This window comes from Calliopsis andreniformis, unplaced genomic scaffold, assembly GCF_051401765.1.
Source record: "Calliopsis andreniformis isolate RMS-2024a unplaced genomic scaffold, iyCalAndr_principal scaffold0002, whole genome shotgun sequence".
Classification (NCBI taxonomy): domain Eukaryota; kingdom Metazoa; phylum Arthropoda; class Insecta; order Hymenoptera; family Andrenidae; genus Calliopsis; species Calliopsis andreniformis.
Genome location: NW_027480423.1, coordinates 198,951 through 215,233, shown reverse-complemented (window position 1 = coordinate 215,233; position 16,283 = coordinate 198,951).

The following is a 16,283-nucleotide window of genomic DNA, read 5'->3' as shown; positions in this document are numbered from 1 at the left end:
TTGTTCCACCAGATCGAATAGTTAAGGCCTTAGAAGTCAACGCCAGAAGCATAATGTACAATACAAATACAACAGCTTTTCCATCGTATAACAGGAACAATAGCAACCAGTGTGAAAGGTATGGTCATTTCTACGTTCCGAGCCACCTACGCTTCACTCTAGGGCGTTGCTCCACCAGATCGAAAGGTTAGGGCCTTAGAAGTCAACGCCAGAAGCATAAGGTACAATATATATACAACAGGTTTTCCATCATATAACATCAATAATTGCAACCAGTGTGAAAGTTATGGTCATTTCTACGTTCCGGGCAACCTAGGTTCCACTCTAGGACGTTGCTCCACCAGATCGAAATGTTAGGGCCTTAGAAGTCAACGCGCGAAGCATAAAATGCAATAGAAATACAACAGTTTTTCCATCGTATAAAACGAATAATTGCAACCACTATGAAAGTTATGGTCATTTCTACTATCCGGGCAACCTAGGCTTCACCCTAGGGCGTTGCTCCACCAGATCGAATAGTTAGGGCCTTAGAAGTCAACGCCAGAAGCATAAGGTACAATATATATACAACAGCTTTTCCATCGTATAACAGGAACAATAGCAACCAGTGTGAAAGGTATGGTCATTTCTACGTTCCGGGCAACCTAGGCGTCACTCTAGGGCGTTGCTCCACCAGACCGAATAGGTAGTGCGTTTGAAGTCAACGTCAGAAGCGTAAAATACAGTATAAATACAACAGTTTTTCCATCGTATAAAACGAATAATTGCAACCGGTATGAAAGTTATGGACATTTCTACTTTCCGGGCAACCTAGGCTTCACCCAAGTGCGTTGTTCCACCAGATCGAATAGTTAAGGCCTTAGAAGTCAACGCCAGAAGCATAATGTACAATACAAATACAACAGCTTTTCCATCGTATAACAGGAACAATAGCAACCAGTGTGAAAGGTATGGTCATTTCTACGTTCCGAGCCACCTACGCTTCACTCTAGGGCGTTGCTCCACCAGATCGAAAGGTTAGGGCCTTAGAAGTCAACGCCAGAAGCATAAGGTACAATATATATACAACAGGTTTTCCATCATATAACATCAATAATTGCAACCAGTGTGAAAGTTATGGTCATTTCTACGTTCCGGGCAACCTAGGTTCCACTCTAGGACGTTGCTCCACCAGATCGAAATGTTAGGGCCTTAGAAGTCAACGCGCGAAGCATAAAATGCAATAGAAATACAACAGTTTTTCCATCGTATAAAACGAATAATTGCAACCACTATGAAAGTTATGGTCATTTCTACTATCCGGGCAACCTAGGCTTCACCCTAGGGCGTTGCTCCACCAGATCGAATAGTTAGGGCCTTAGAAGTCAACGCCAGAAGCATAAGGTACAATATATATACAACAGCTTTTCCATCGTATAACAGGAACAATAGCAACCAGTGTGAAAGGTATGGTCATTTCTACGTTCCGGGCAACCTAGGCGTCACTCTAGGGCGTTGCTCCACCAGACCGAATAGGTAGTGCGTTTGAAGTCAACGTCAGAAGCGTAAAATACAGTATAAATACAACAGTTTTTCCATCGTATAAAACGAATAATTGCAACCGGTATGAAAGTTATGGACATTTCTACTTTCCGGGCAACCTAGGCTTCACCCTAGGGCGATGCTCCACCAGATCGAATAGTTAGGGCCTTAGAAGTCAACGCCAGAAGCATAAAATACAATATAAATAAACCAGCTTTTCCATCGTATAACACGAACAGTAGCAACCAGTGTCAAAGGTATGGTCATTTCTACGTTCCGGGCAACCTAGGCGTCACTCTAGGGCGTTGCTCCACCAGATCGAATAGATAGTGCGTTAGAAGTCAACGTCAGAAGCATAAAATACAGTATAAATACAACAGTTTTTCCATCGTATAAAACGAATAATTGCAACCAGTATGAAAGTTATGAACATTTCTAATTTCCGGGCAACCTAGGCTTCACCCTAGGGCGATGCCCCACCAGATCGAATAGTTAGGGCCTTAGAAGTCAACGCGCGAAACATAAAACACAAAATAAATAGAACAGTTTTTCCATTGTATAAATCGAATAATTTCTACCAGTGTGAAAGGTATGGTCTTTTCTATGTTCCGGGCAACCTAGGCTTCACCCTAGTGCGTTGTTCCACCAGATCGAATAGTTAAGGCCTAAGAAGTGAACGCCAGAAGCATAAAATACAATATAAATACAACAGTTTTTCCATCGTATAAAACGGATAATGCCACCAGTATGAAAGTTATGGTCATTTCTACTTACCGGGCAACCTAGGATTCACCCTAGTGCGTTGTTCCACCAGATCGAATAGTTAGGGCCTAAGAAGTGAACGCCAGAAGCATAAAATACAATATAAACACAACAGTTTTTCCATCGTATAAAATGAATAATTGCAACCAGTGTGAAAGTTATGGTCATTTCTACGTTCCGCGCAACCTAGGTTTCACCCTAGGGCGTTGCTCCACTAGATCGAATGGTTCGAGCCTTAGAAGTCAACGTCAGAAGCATAAAATACAATATAAATACAACAGTTTTTCCATCGTATAAAACGAATAATTGCAACCAGTATGAAAGTCATGGTCATTTCTACGTTCCGGGAAACGAAGGCTCCACTCTAGGGCGTTGCTCCAACAGATCGAATAGTTAGGGCCTCAGAACTCAATGACTGAAGCATAAAATACAATATAAATACAACAGTTTTTCCATCGTAGAAAGCGAATAATAGCAACCACTATGAAAGTTATGGTCATTTCTACTATCCGGGCAACCTAGGCTTCACCCTAGGGCGTTGCTCCACCAGATCGAATAGTTAGGTCCTTAGAAGTCAATGCCAGAAACATAGGGTACTTATAAATATAACAGTTTTTCCATCGAATAAGACGAATAATAGCCACCAGTGTGAAAGATATGGTCATTTCTACGTTTCGGGCAACCTAGGCGTCACTCTAAGGCGTTGCTCCACCAAATCGAACAGTTAGGGCCTAAGAAGTCAACGCCAGAAGCATAAAATGCAATACAAATGCAACAGCTTTTCCATCGTATAAAATGAATAATTGCAAAGAGTGTGAAAGTAATGGTCATTTCTACGTTCCGGGCAACCTAGGATTCACTCTAGGTCGTTGCTCCACCAGATCGAATAGTTAGTGTGTTAGAAGTCAACGTCAGAAGCATAAAATACAGTATAAATACAACAGTTTTTCCATCGTATAAAACGAATAATTGCAACCAGTATGAAAGTTATGGACATTTCTACTTTCCGGGCAACCTAGGCTTCACCCTAGGGCGATGCTCCACCAGATCGAATAGTTAGGGCCTTAGAAATCAACGCGCGAAGCATAAAACACAAAATAAATAGAACAGTTTTTCCATTGTATAAATCGAATAATTTCTACCAGTGTGAAAGTTATGGTCTTTTCTACGTTCCGGGCAACCTAGGCTTCACCCTAGGGCGTTGCTCCAACAGATTAAATAGTTAGGGCCTCAGATGTCAACGCCAGAAGCATAAAATACAATATAAATACAACAGTTTTTCCATCGTATAAAGCGAATAATTGCAACCAGTATGAAAGTCATGGTCATTTCTACGTTCCGGGAAACCAAGGCTTCACTCTAGGGCGTTGCTCCAGCAGATCGAATAGTTAGGGCCTCAGAAGTCAACGCCCGAAGAATAAAATGCAATAAAAATGCAACAGTTTTTCCATCGTATAACAGGAATAATTGTAACCAGTTTGAAAGTGATGATCATTTCTACGTTCCGGGCAGCCTAGGCGTCACTCTAAGGCGTTGCTCTACCAGATCGAATAGTTTGGGCCTAAGAAGTCAACGCCAGAAGCATAAGGTACAATATATATACAACAGGTTTTCCATCCTATAACATCAATAATTGCAACCAGTGTGAAAGTTATGGTCATTTCTACGTTCCGGGCAACCTAGGCTTCACTCTAGGGCGTTGCTCCACCAGATCGAAAGGTTAGGGCCTTAGAAGTCAACGCCAGAAGCATAAGGTACAATATATATACAACAGGTTTTCCATCCTATAACATCAATAATTGCAACCAGTGTGAAAGTTATGGTCATTTCTACGTTCCGGGCAACCTAGGCTTCACTCTAGGGCGTTGCTCCACCAGATCGAATAGTTAGTGACTTAGAAGTCAACGTCAGAAGCATAAAATACAGTATAAATACAACAGTTTTGCCATCGTATGAAACGAATAATTGCAACCAGTATGAAAGTTATGGACATTTCTACTTTCCGGGCAACCTAGGCATCACCCTAGGGCGTTGCTCCACCAGATCGAATAGTTAGGTCCTTAGAAGTCAACGCCCGAAGAATAAAATGCAATAAAAATGCAACAGTTTTTCCATCGTATAACAGGAATAGTTGTAACCAGTTTGAAAGTGATGGTCATTTCTACGTTCCGGGCAGCCTAGGCGTCACTCTAAGGCGTTGCTCCACCAGATCGAATAGTTTGGGCCTCAGGAGTCAACGCCAGACGCATAAAATACAATATAAATGCAACAGCTTTTCCATCGTATAAAATGAATAATTGCAGAGAGTGTGATAGTAATGGTCATTTCTACGTTCCGGGCAACCTAGGTTTCACTCTAGGGCGTTGCTGCACCAGATCGAATAGTTAGTGCGTTAGAAGTCAACGTCAGAAGCATAAAATACAGTATAAATACATCAGTTTTTCCATCGTATAAAACGAATAATTGCAACCAGTATGAAAGTTATGGACATTTCTACTTTCAGGGCAACCTAGGCTTCACCCTAGGGCGATGCTCCACCAGATCGAGTAGTTAGGGCCTTAGAAGTCAACGCGCGAAACATAAAACTCAAAATAAATAGAACAGTTTTTCCATTGTATAAATCGAATAATTTCTACCAGTGTGAAAGGTATGGTCTTTTCTATGTTCCGGCCAACCTAGGCTTCACCCTAGTGCGTTGTTCCACCAGATCGAATGGTTAGGGCCTAAGAAGTCAACGCCAGAAGCATAAAATACAATATAAATACAACAGTTTTTCCATCGTATAACAGGAATAATTGCCACCAGTTTGAAAGTTATGGTCATTTCTGCTTTCCGGGCAACATAGGCTTCACCCTAGGACGTTGTTCCACCCGATCGAATAGTTAGGGCCTAAGAAGTGAACGCCAGAAGCATAAAATACAATATAAATACAACAGTTTTTCCATCGTATAAAACGAATAATTGCAACCAGTGTGAAGGTTATGGTCATTTCTACGTTCCGGGCAACCTATGTTTCACTCTAGGGCGTTGCTCCACCAGATCTAATAGTTCGAGCCTTAGAAGTCAACGCTAGAGGCATAAAATACAATATAAATACAACAGTTTTTCCATCGTATAAAACGAATAATTGCAACCAGTATGAAAGTCATGGTCATTTCTACGTTCCGGGAAACCAAGGCTTCACTCTAGGGCGTTGCTCCAACAGATCGAATTGTTAAGGCCTTAGAAGTCAGCGCCAGAAGAATAAAATACAATAAAAATAAACAGTTGTTCCAACGTATACCAGGAATAATTGCAACCAGTGTGAAAGTAATGTGCATTTCTACGTTCCGTGCAACATAGGCTTCACTCTAGGGAGTTGGACCTCCAGATCCAATAGTTAGGGCCTATGAAGTCAACGCCAGAAGCACCAAATACAAAATAAATACAACAGTTCTTCCATCGTATAAAACGAATAATTGCACCAGTGTGAATGTAATGGTCATTTTTACGTTTCGGGAAACATACGCTTTACTCTTTGACGTTGCACCACCATGTCGAATAGTTAGAGTCTTAGAAAACAACTCCAGACGCATAAAATACAGTAAAAATACATCAGTTTTTCCATCGTATAATAAGTATAATTGCAACCACTGTGAAAGTAATGGTCATTTTTACGTTTCGGGAAACATACGCTTTACTCTTGGACGTTGCCCAACGAGATCGAATAGCTAGGATCTTTGGTGTCAACGCCAGAAGCATAAAATACAATATAAATAAAGAAGTTTTTCCATTGTATATCTCCAATAATTGCAACCAGTGTGAAAGATATGGTCATTTCTACGTTACGGGCAACATAGGCTTCACCCTTGGACGTTGCCCGACGAGATCGAGTAGCTCGGACCCTAGGAGTAAGCGCAAGAAGCATAAAATACAATAAAAATACAACAGGTTTTCCATCGTATAGCATGAATAATTGAAACCAGTGTGAGGGTTATGGTCATTTCTACGTTCCGGGCAACAGAGCCTTCACTCTAGGGCGTTGCTCCACCAGATCGAATAGCTAGGGACTTAGAGTTCAACGCCAGAAGAATAAAATACAATATAAGTACAACAGTTTTTCCATCGGATAAAACGAATAACTGCAACCACTGTGAATGTAATGGCCATTTCTACGTTCCCGGCAACCTAGGCTTCACTCTAGGGTGTTGCTCCACCACGTCGAATAGCTACTGCGTTGGAAGTCAATGCCAGAAGCATAAAATACAATATAAATACAGAAGTTTTTCCATTGTATAACAGGAATAATTGCAACCAATGAGGACGTGATGGTCATTTCTACGTTCCGGGCAACACAGGCTTAACTCTTGGGCGTCGCTCCACCAGATCGAATATTTAGGGCCTTATAAGTCAGCGAACGAAGCATAAAATACAATAAAGGTAGAACAGTTTTTCCATTGTATAACAGGAACAATTGCAACCAGTGTGAAGGTAACGGTCATTTATACGTTTCGGGAGACCTAGGCTACACTCTATGGCGTTGCTCCACCAGTTCGAATAGTTAGGGCCTTAGATGTCAACGCCCGAAGCATAAAATGCAATAAAAATACAAGAGTTTTTCCATCGTATAACAGGAATAATTGCAACCAGTGAGAAAGTAATGGTCTTTTCTACGTTCCATGCAACCTGGGCTTCACCCCAGGGCGTTGTTCCACCAGATGGAATATTTAGGGCCTAAGAAGTCAACGCCAGAAGCTTAAAACACGATGTAAATACAACAGCTTTTCCATCGTATAAAACGAATAATGGCAACCAGTGTGAAAGTAATGGTCATTTCTACGTTCTGGGCAACCTAGGCTTCACTCTAGGGCGTTGTTCCACCAGATCGAATAGTTAAGGCCTAAGAAGTTAACGCCAGAAGCATAAAATACAATATAAATACAACAGTTTTTCCATCGTATAAAACGGATAATTGCCACCAGTATGAAAGTTATGGTCATTTCTACTTACCGTGCAACCTAGGATTCACCCTAGGGCGTTGCTCCAACAGATTGAATAGATAGGGCCTCAGAAGTCAACGCCAGAAGCATAAAATACAATATAAATACAACAGTTTTTCCATCGTATAACAGGAATAATTGCAACCAGTTTGAAAGTTATGGTCATTTCTGCTTGCCGGGCAACATAGGCTTCAACCTAGGGCGTTGTTCCACCCGATCGAATAGTTAGGGCCTAAGAAGTGAACGCCAGAAGCATAAAATGCAATAAAAATGCAATAGTTTTTCCATCGTATAAAAGGAATAATTGCAAGGAGTGTGAAGGTACTGGTCATTTCTACGTTCCGGGCAACCTAGGCTTCACTGTAGGGCGTTGGTCCACCAGATCGAATAGTTGGGGCGTATGAAGTCAACGCCAGAAGCATAAAGTACAAAATAAATACAACAGTTTTTCCATCGTATAAAACGGATAATTGCCACCAGTATGAAAGTTATGGTCATTTCTACTTACCGTGCAACCTAGGATTCACCCTAGGGCGTTGCTCCAACAGATTGAATAGATAGGGCCTCAGAAGTCAACGCCAGAAGCATAAAATACAATATAAATACAACAGTTTTTCCATCGTATAACAGGAATAATTGCAACCAGTTTGAAAGATATGTTCATTTCTGCTTGCCGGGCAACATAGGCTTCAACCTAGGGCGTTGTTCCACCCGATCGAATAGTTAGGGCCTAAGAAGTGAACGCCAGAAGCATAAAATGCAATAAAAACACAATAGTTTTTCATCGTATAACAGGAATAATTGCAACCAGCGTGAAAGTAATGGTCATTTCTACGTTCCGGGCAACCTAGGCTCCACTCTAGGGCGTTCCTCCTCCAGATCGAATAGTTAGGGCATAAGAAGTTAACACCAGAAGCATAAAATACAATATAAATACTACAGCTTTTCCACCGTATGACAGGAATAACTGCAACCAGTGTGATGGTACTGGTAATTTCTACGTTCCGGGCATTAGAGACTTCACCCTAGCGCGTTGCTCCACGGGATCGCATAGCTAGGGCCTAAGAAGTAAACGCCAGAATCATAAAATATAAAAGAAATACAACAGTTTTTCCATCGTATAAAACGGATAATGGCAACCAGTGTGAAAGTGATGGTCATTTCTACGTTCCGGGCAATCTAGGCTTGACTCTAGGTCGTAGATCGACCACATCGAATAGCTACGACCTAAGAAGTCAACGCCAGAAGCATAAAATACGATAAGAATGCGTCAGTTTTTCCATCGTATAGCAGAAATAACTGCAACCAGTTTGAAAGTGATAGTCTTTTCTACGTTCCGGGCAACCTAGGCTTCACTCTAGGGCGTTGGTCCACCAGATAGAATAGTTAGGGCCTAAGAAGTCAACGCCAGAAGCATAAAGTACAAAATAAACACAACAGCTTTTTCATCGTATAAAACGGATAATTGCGTCCAGTGTGAAAGTACTGGTCGTTTCTACGTTCCGGGCAACGTAGGTTTCACTCTAGGGCGTTGCTCCACCACATCAAATAGCTACGGCCTTAGAAGTCAATGCCACTAGCATAAAATACAATATAAATACAGCTGCTGTTTCATCGTATAAAATGATTAATTGCAAACAGTGTGAAAGTAATGGTCATTTCTACGTTCCGGGCAACCTAGGCTCCACTCTAGGGCGTTGCTCCACCAGACCGAATATTTAGGGCCTTAGAAGACAACACCAGAAGCATTAAATGCAATAAAGATGCAACAGTTTTTCCATCGTATAACAGGAATAACTGTAACCAGTTTGAAAGTACTGGTCATTTCTACGTTCCGGGCAACCTAGGCTTCACTCTAGGGCGTTGGTCCACCAGATCGAATAGATAGGGCCTGAGAAGTCAACGCCAGAAGCATAAAGTACAAAATAAATACAACAGCTTTTCCATCGTATAAAACGCATAATTGCAACCAGTGTGAAAGTACTGGACATTTCTACGTTCCGGTCAACGTAGGCTTCACTCTAGGGCGTTGCTCCACCACATCAAATAGCTACGGCCTTCGAAGTCAACGTCACTAGCATAAAATACAATATAAATACAGCAGCTGTTTCATCGTATAAAATGATTAATTGCAAACAGTGTGAAAGTAATGGTCATTTCTACGTTCCGGGCAACCTAGGCTCCACTCTAGGGCGTTGCTCCACCAGATCGAATATTTAGGGCCTTAGAAGTCAACGCCTGGAGCATAAAATACAATAAAGATGCAACAGTTTTTCCACCGAATAACAGGAATATTTGCAACAAGAGTGAAGGTGATGGTCATTTCCACGTTCCGGGCAACCTAGCCTTCACTCTAGGGCGTTGGTCGACCACAGCGAATAGTTAGGGCCTAAGAAGTCAACGTCAGAATCATAAAATACAAAACAAATACAACAGTTTTTCCATCGTATAAAAAGGATAATTGCAACCAGTGTGAAAGTTATGGTCACTTCTACGTTTCGTGCAACCTAGGCTTCACACCAGCGCGTTCCTCCACCAGATGGAATAGTTAGGGCCTTAGAAGTCAACGCCGGAAGCATAAAACACAATATAAATAAAACAGCTTTTCCACTGTATAAATTGAATATTTGCAAACAGTGCGAAAATAATGGTCATTTCTACGTACCGGGCTACCTAGGCTTCAGTCTAGGGCGTTGCTCCACCACGTAGAATAGCTACGACCTTAGAAGACAACGCCTGAAGCATAAAGTACAATAAAAATACAACAGTTTTTCCATCGTATAACAGGAGTAATTGCAACCAGTGTGAAAGACATAGTCATTCCTTTGTTCCGAGCAACCTAGGCGTCACTCTGGGACGTTGCCCCACGACATCGAATAGCTACGGCCTTAGAAGACAACGCCAGAAGCATAAAATACAATATGAAGAAAACAGTTTTTCCATCGAATAAAATGAATAATTGCAACCAGTGTGGAAGTAATGGCCATTTCTACGTTCCGTGCAACCTAGGCGTCACTTTAAGGCGATGCTCCACCAGATCGAATAGTTAGGGCCCTAGAAAACAACGACAGAAGAATGAAATGCAATAAAAATACCATAGTTTTTCCATTTTGTAGCAGGAATAATTGCAACCAATGTGGAAGTAATGGTCATTTCTACGTTCCGGGCAACCTAGGCTTCACTCTAGGGCGTTGTTCCACCAGACCGAATAGTTAGGGCCTAAGAAGTCAACGCCAGAAGCATAAAATCCAATAAAAACGTAATAGCTTTTCCATCGTATAACACGAATAATTGTAACCAGCGTGAAAGTTATGGTCATTTCTGCGTTTCGGGCAACCTAGGCTTCACACCATGGCGTTGCTCCACCAGATCGAATAGTTAGGGCCTTAAAAGTCAACGCCCGAAGTATAAAACACAACATAAATACAACAGCTTTTCCACTGTATAAAACGAATATTTGCAAACAGTGCGAAAATAATGGTCATTTCTACGTACCGGGCTACCTAGGCTTCAGTCTAGGGCGTTGCTCCACCACGTAGAATAGCTACGACCTTAGAAGACAACGCCTGAAGCATAAAGTACAATAAAAATACAACAGTTTTTCCATCGTATAACAGGAGTAATTGCAACCAGTGTGAAAGACATAGTCATTCCTTTGTTCCGAGCAACCTAGGCGTCACTCTGGGACGTTGCCCCACGAGATCGAATAGCTACGGCCTTAGAAGACAACGCCAGAAGCATAAAATACAATATGAAGAAAACAGTTTTTCCATCGTATAAAATGAATAATTGCAACCAGTGTGGAAGTAATGGCCATTTCTACGTTCCGTGCAACCTAGGCGTCACTTTAAGGCGATGCTCCACCAGATCGAATAGTTAGGGCCCTAGAAAACAACGACAGAAGAATGAAATGCAATAAAAATACCATAGTTTTTCCATTTTGTAGCAGGAATAATTGCAACCAATGTGGAAGTAATGGTCATTTCTACGTTCCGGGCAACCTAGGCTTCACTCTAGGGCGTTGTTCCACCAGACCGAATAGTTAGGGCCTAAGAAGTCAACGCCAGAAGCATAAAATCCAATAAAAACGTAATAGCTTTTCCATCGTATAACACGAATAATTGTAACCAGCGTGAAAGTTATGGTCATTTCTTCGTTTCGGGCAACCTAGGCTTCACACCATGGCGTTGCTCCACCAGATCGAATAGTTAGGGCCTTAAAAGTAAACGCCCGAAGTATAAAACACAACATAAATACAACAGCTTTTCCACTGTATAAAACGAATATTTGCAAACAGTGCGAAAATAATGGTCATTTCTACGTACCGGGCTACCTAGGCTTCAGTCTAGGGCGTTGCTCCACCACGTAGAATAGCTACGACCTTAGAAGACAACGCCTGAAGCATAAAGTACAATAAAAATACAACAGTTTTTCCATCGTATAACAGGAGTAATTGCAACCAGTGTGAAAGACATAGTCATTCCTTTGTTCCGAGCAAGCTAGGCGTCACTCTAGGACGTTGCCCCACGAGATCGAATAGCTACGGCCTTAGAAGACAACGCCAGAAGCATAAAATACAATATGAAGAAAACAGTTTTTCCATCGTATAAAATGAATAATTGCAACCAGTCTGAAAGTAATGGCCATTTCTATGTTCCCGGCAACCTAGGCTTCACTCTAGGGCGTTGCTCCACCAGATCGACAAGTTAGGGCCTAAGACGTCAACGCCAGAAGCATAAAATACAATATAAATACAACAGTTTTTCCATCGTATAACAGGAATAATTGCAAACAGTGTGAAAGTAATGTTCATTTCTGCGCTCCCGGCAACCTAGGCTTCACTCTAAGGTGTTGCCCCACCACATCGAATAGCTACGGCCTTAGAAGTCAACGCCACTAGCATAAAATACAATATAAATACAACAGTTTTTCCATCGTATAAAACGAATAATTGCAACCATAATTAAAGTTATGGTTATTTCTACGTTCCGGACAACCTAGGCTTCACTCTAGGGCGTTGTTCCACCAGACCGAATAGTTTGGGCCTGAGTAGTCAACGCCAGAATCATAAAACACAATAAAAATCAAACAGCTTTTCCATCGTATAAAACGAATAATTGCAACCAGCGTGAAAGTTATGGTCATTTCTACGTTTCGTGCAACCTAGGCTTCACACCAGCGCGCTCCTCCACCAGATGGAATAGTTAGGGCCTTAGAAGTCAACGCCCGAAGCATAAAACGCAACATATATACAACAGCTTTTCCACTGTATAAATTGGATATTTGCAAACAGTGTGAAAGTAATGGTCATTTCCACGTTCCGGGCAACCGAGGCTTCACTCTAGGGCGTTGCTCCACCAGATCGAATAGTTAGGGCCTTAGAAGTCAACGCCCGAAGCATCAAACAGAATATAAGTGCAACAGATTTTCCACTGTATAAAATGAATATTTGCAAACAGTGTGAAAGTAATGGTCATTTCTACGTTCCGGGCAACCTAGGCTTCACTCTAGGGCGTTGCTCCACCAGATCGACAAGTTAGGGCCTCAGAAGTCAACGCCTGGAGCATAAAATACAATAAAGATGCAACAGTTTTTCCATCAAATAACAGGAATATTTGCATCAAGAGTGAAGGTGATGGTCATTTCCACGTTCTGGGCAACCTAGCCTTCACTCTAGGGCGTTGGTCAACCAGAGCGAATAGTTAGGGCCTAAGAAGTCAACGTCAGAATCATAAAATACAAAATAAACACAACAGTTTTTCCATCGTATAAAAAGGATAATTGCAACCAGTGTGAAAGCTATGGTCACTTCTACGTTCCGGGCAACCTAGGCTTGACTCTAGGGCGTTGCTCCTCCAGATGGAGTAGGTATGGCTATAGAAGTCAATGCGTGAAGCATAAAATACAATAAAGATACAAGAGTTTCTCCACCGTATAACAGGTATAATTGCAACCAGTGTGAAAGTAATGGTCATTTCTACGTTCCGTGCAACCTAGACGTCACTCTAGGTCGCTGCTCCACCACATCTAATAGCCACGGCCTTAGAAGTCAACGCCAGAAGCGTAAAATACAATATAAATACAACAGCTTTTCCATTGTATAAAATGAATAATTGCAAACAGTGTGAAAGTGCTGGTCATTTCTAGGTTCCAGGCAACCTGGGCTCCGCTCTCGGGCGTTGCTCCACCAGATCGAATAGCTAGGGACTTAGAATTCAACGCAACAGGCAAAAAATACAATAAAAATACAACAGCTTTTCCATCGTATAAAAGGAATAATTGCAACCAGTGTGAAAGTAATGGTCGTTTCTACGTTCCGGGCAACCTAGACTTCACTCTAGGGCGTTGCTCCACCAGATCGAATAGCTAGGGCCTTAGAAGTCAACGCCATAGGCATAAGATACAATATAAATACAACAGATTTTCCATCGTAAAACAGGAATAATTGCAACCAGTGTGAAAGTAATGGTCGTTTCTACGTTCCGGGCAACCTAGGCTTCACTCTAGGGCGTTACCCCCGCACATCGAATAGCTACGGCCTTAGAAGTCAACGCCAGAGGCATAAAATACAATAAAAATACAACAGAATTTCCATCGTATAGCAGGAATAATTGCAACCAGTGTGAAGCTAATGGTCATTTCTACGTTCCGGGCAACAGAGGCTTCCCTCTAGGGCGTTGCTCGTCCTGATCGAGTAGTTAGGGCCTTAAAAGTCAACGCCGGAAGCATAAAACACAATATAAATACAACAGCTTTTCCACTGTATAAATTGAATATTTGCAAACAGTGTGAAAGTAATGGTCATTTCCACGTTCCGGGCAACCTAGGCTTCACTCTGGGGCGTTGCCCCACGAAACCGAACAGCTACGGCCTTAGAAGTCAACGCCAGAAGCATAAAATACAATATGAATAAAACAGTTTTTCCATTGTATAAAGTGAATAATTGCAAGCAGTGTGAAAGTAACAGTCATTTCTACGTTCCAGGCAACCTAGGCTTCACTCTAGGGCGTTGCTCCACCAGATCGAATAGTTAGGCCTTATGATGTCAACGGCAGAAGGATGAAGAACAATAAAAACACAACAGTTTTTCATCGTGTAACAGGAATAATTGCAACCAGCGTGAAAGTAATGGTCATTTCTACGTTCCGGGCAACCTAGGCTTCACACCAGCGCGCTCCTCCACCAGATCGAATAGTTAGGGCCTTAGAAGTCAACGCCCGAAGCATAAAACACAACATATATACAACAGCTTTTCCACTGTATAAATTGGATATTTGCAAACAGTGTGAAAGTAATGGTCATTTCCACGTTCCGGGCAACCGAGGCTTCACTCTAGGGCGTTGCTCCACCAGATCGAATAGTTAGGGCCTTAGAAGTCAACGCCCGAAGCATCAAACAGAATATAAGTGCAACAGATTTTCCACTGTATAAAATGAATATTTGCAAACAGTGTGAAAGTAATGGTCATTTCTACGTTCCGGGCAACCTAGGCTTCACTCTAGGGCGTTGCTCGTCCAGATCGAATAGCAATGGCATTAGAAGTAAACGCCAGAAGCATAAAATAAAATAAAGTTACAACAGTTTTTCCATTGTATAACAGGAATAATTGCAGCCAGTGTGAAAGTAATGGCCATTTCTACGTTCCGTGCAACAGAGGCTTCCCTCTAGGGCGTTGCTCGTCCTGATCGAATAGTTAGGGCCTTAAAAGTCAACGCCCGAAGTATAAAACACAACATAAATACAACAGCTTTTCCACTGTATAAAATGAATATTTGCAAACAGTGCGACAGTAATGGTCATTTCTACGTTCCGGGCAACCTAGGCTTCACTCTAGGGCGTTGCTCCACCAGATCGACAAGTTAGGGCCTAAGAAGTCAACGGCAGAAGCATAAAATACAATATAAATAGAAGAGCTTTTCCATCGCATAAAATGAATATCTGCAACCAGTGTGAAAGTACTGGTCATTTCTACGTTCCTGGCAACCTAGGCTCAACTCTAGGGCGTTGCTCCACCAGATCGAATAGTTAGGGCCTTAGAAGCCAACCCCAGAAGCATTAAATACAATAAAGATGCAACAGTTTATCCATCGTGTAGCAGGAATAATAGCAACCAGTGTGAAAGTGATAGTCATTTCTACGTTCCGGGCTACCTAGGCTTCAATCTATGGCGTTGTTCCACCAGATGGAATAGTTAGGGCCTGAGAAGTCAACGTCAGAAGCATAAAATACAATATAAATACAACAGCTTTTCCATCGTATAAAACGGATAATTGCAACCAGTGTGAAAGTAATAGTGTTTTCTACGTTCCGGGCAACCTAGGCTTCACTCTAGGGCGTTGCTCCACCAGATCGAATAGTTGGGGCCTGAGAAGTCTACGTCAGAGGCATAAAATACAATATAAACACAACAGCTTTTTCATCGTATAAAACGGATAATTGCGACCAGTGTGAAAGTACTGGTCATTTCTACGTTCCGGGCAACCTAGGCTCCACTCTAGGGCGTTGCTCCACCAGATCGAATATTTAGGGCCTTAGAAGTCAACGCCTGGAGCATAAAATACAATAAAGATGCAACAGTTTTTCCACCGAATAACAGGAATATTTGCAACAAGAGTGAAGGTGATGGTCATTTCCACGTTCCGGGCAACCTAGCCTTCACTCTAGGGCGTTGGTCGACCAGAGCGAATAGTTAGGGCCTAAGAAGTCAACGTCAGAATCATAAAATACAAAACAAATACAACAGTTTTTCCATCGTATAAAAAGGATAATTGCAACCAGTGTGAAAGTTATGGTCACTTCTACGTTTCGTGCAACCTAGGCTTCACACCAGCGCGTTCCTCCACCAGATGGAATAGTTAGGGCCTTAGAAGTCAACGCCGGAAGCATAAAACACAATATAAATACAACAGCTTTTCCACTGTATAAATTGAATATTTGCAAACAGTGTGAAAGTAATGGTCATTTCCACGTGCCGGGCAACCTAGGCTTCACTCTGGGGCGTTGCCCCACGAAATCGGACAG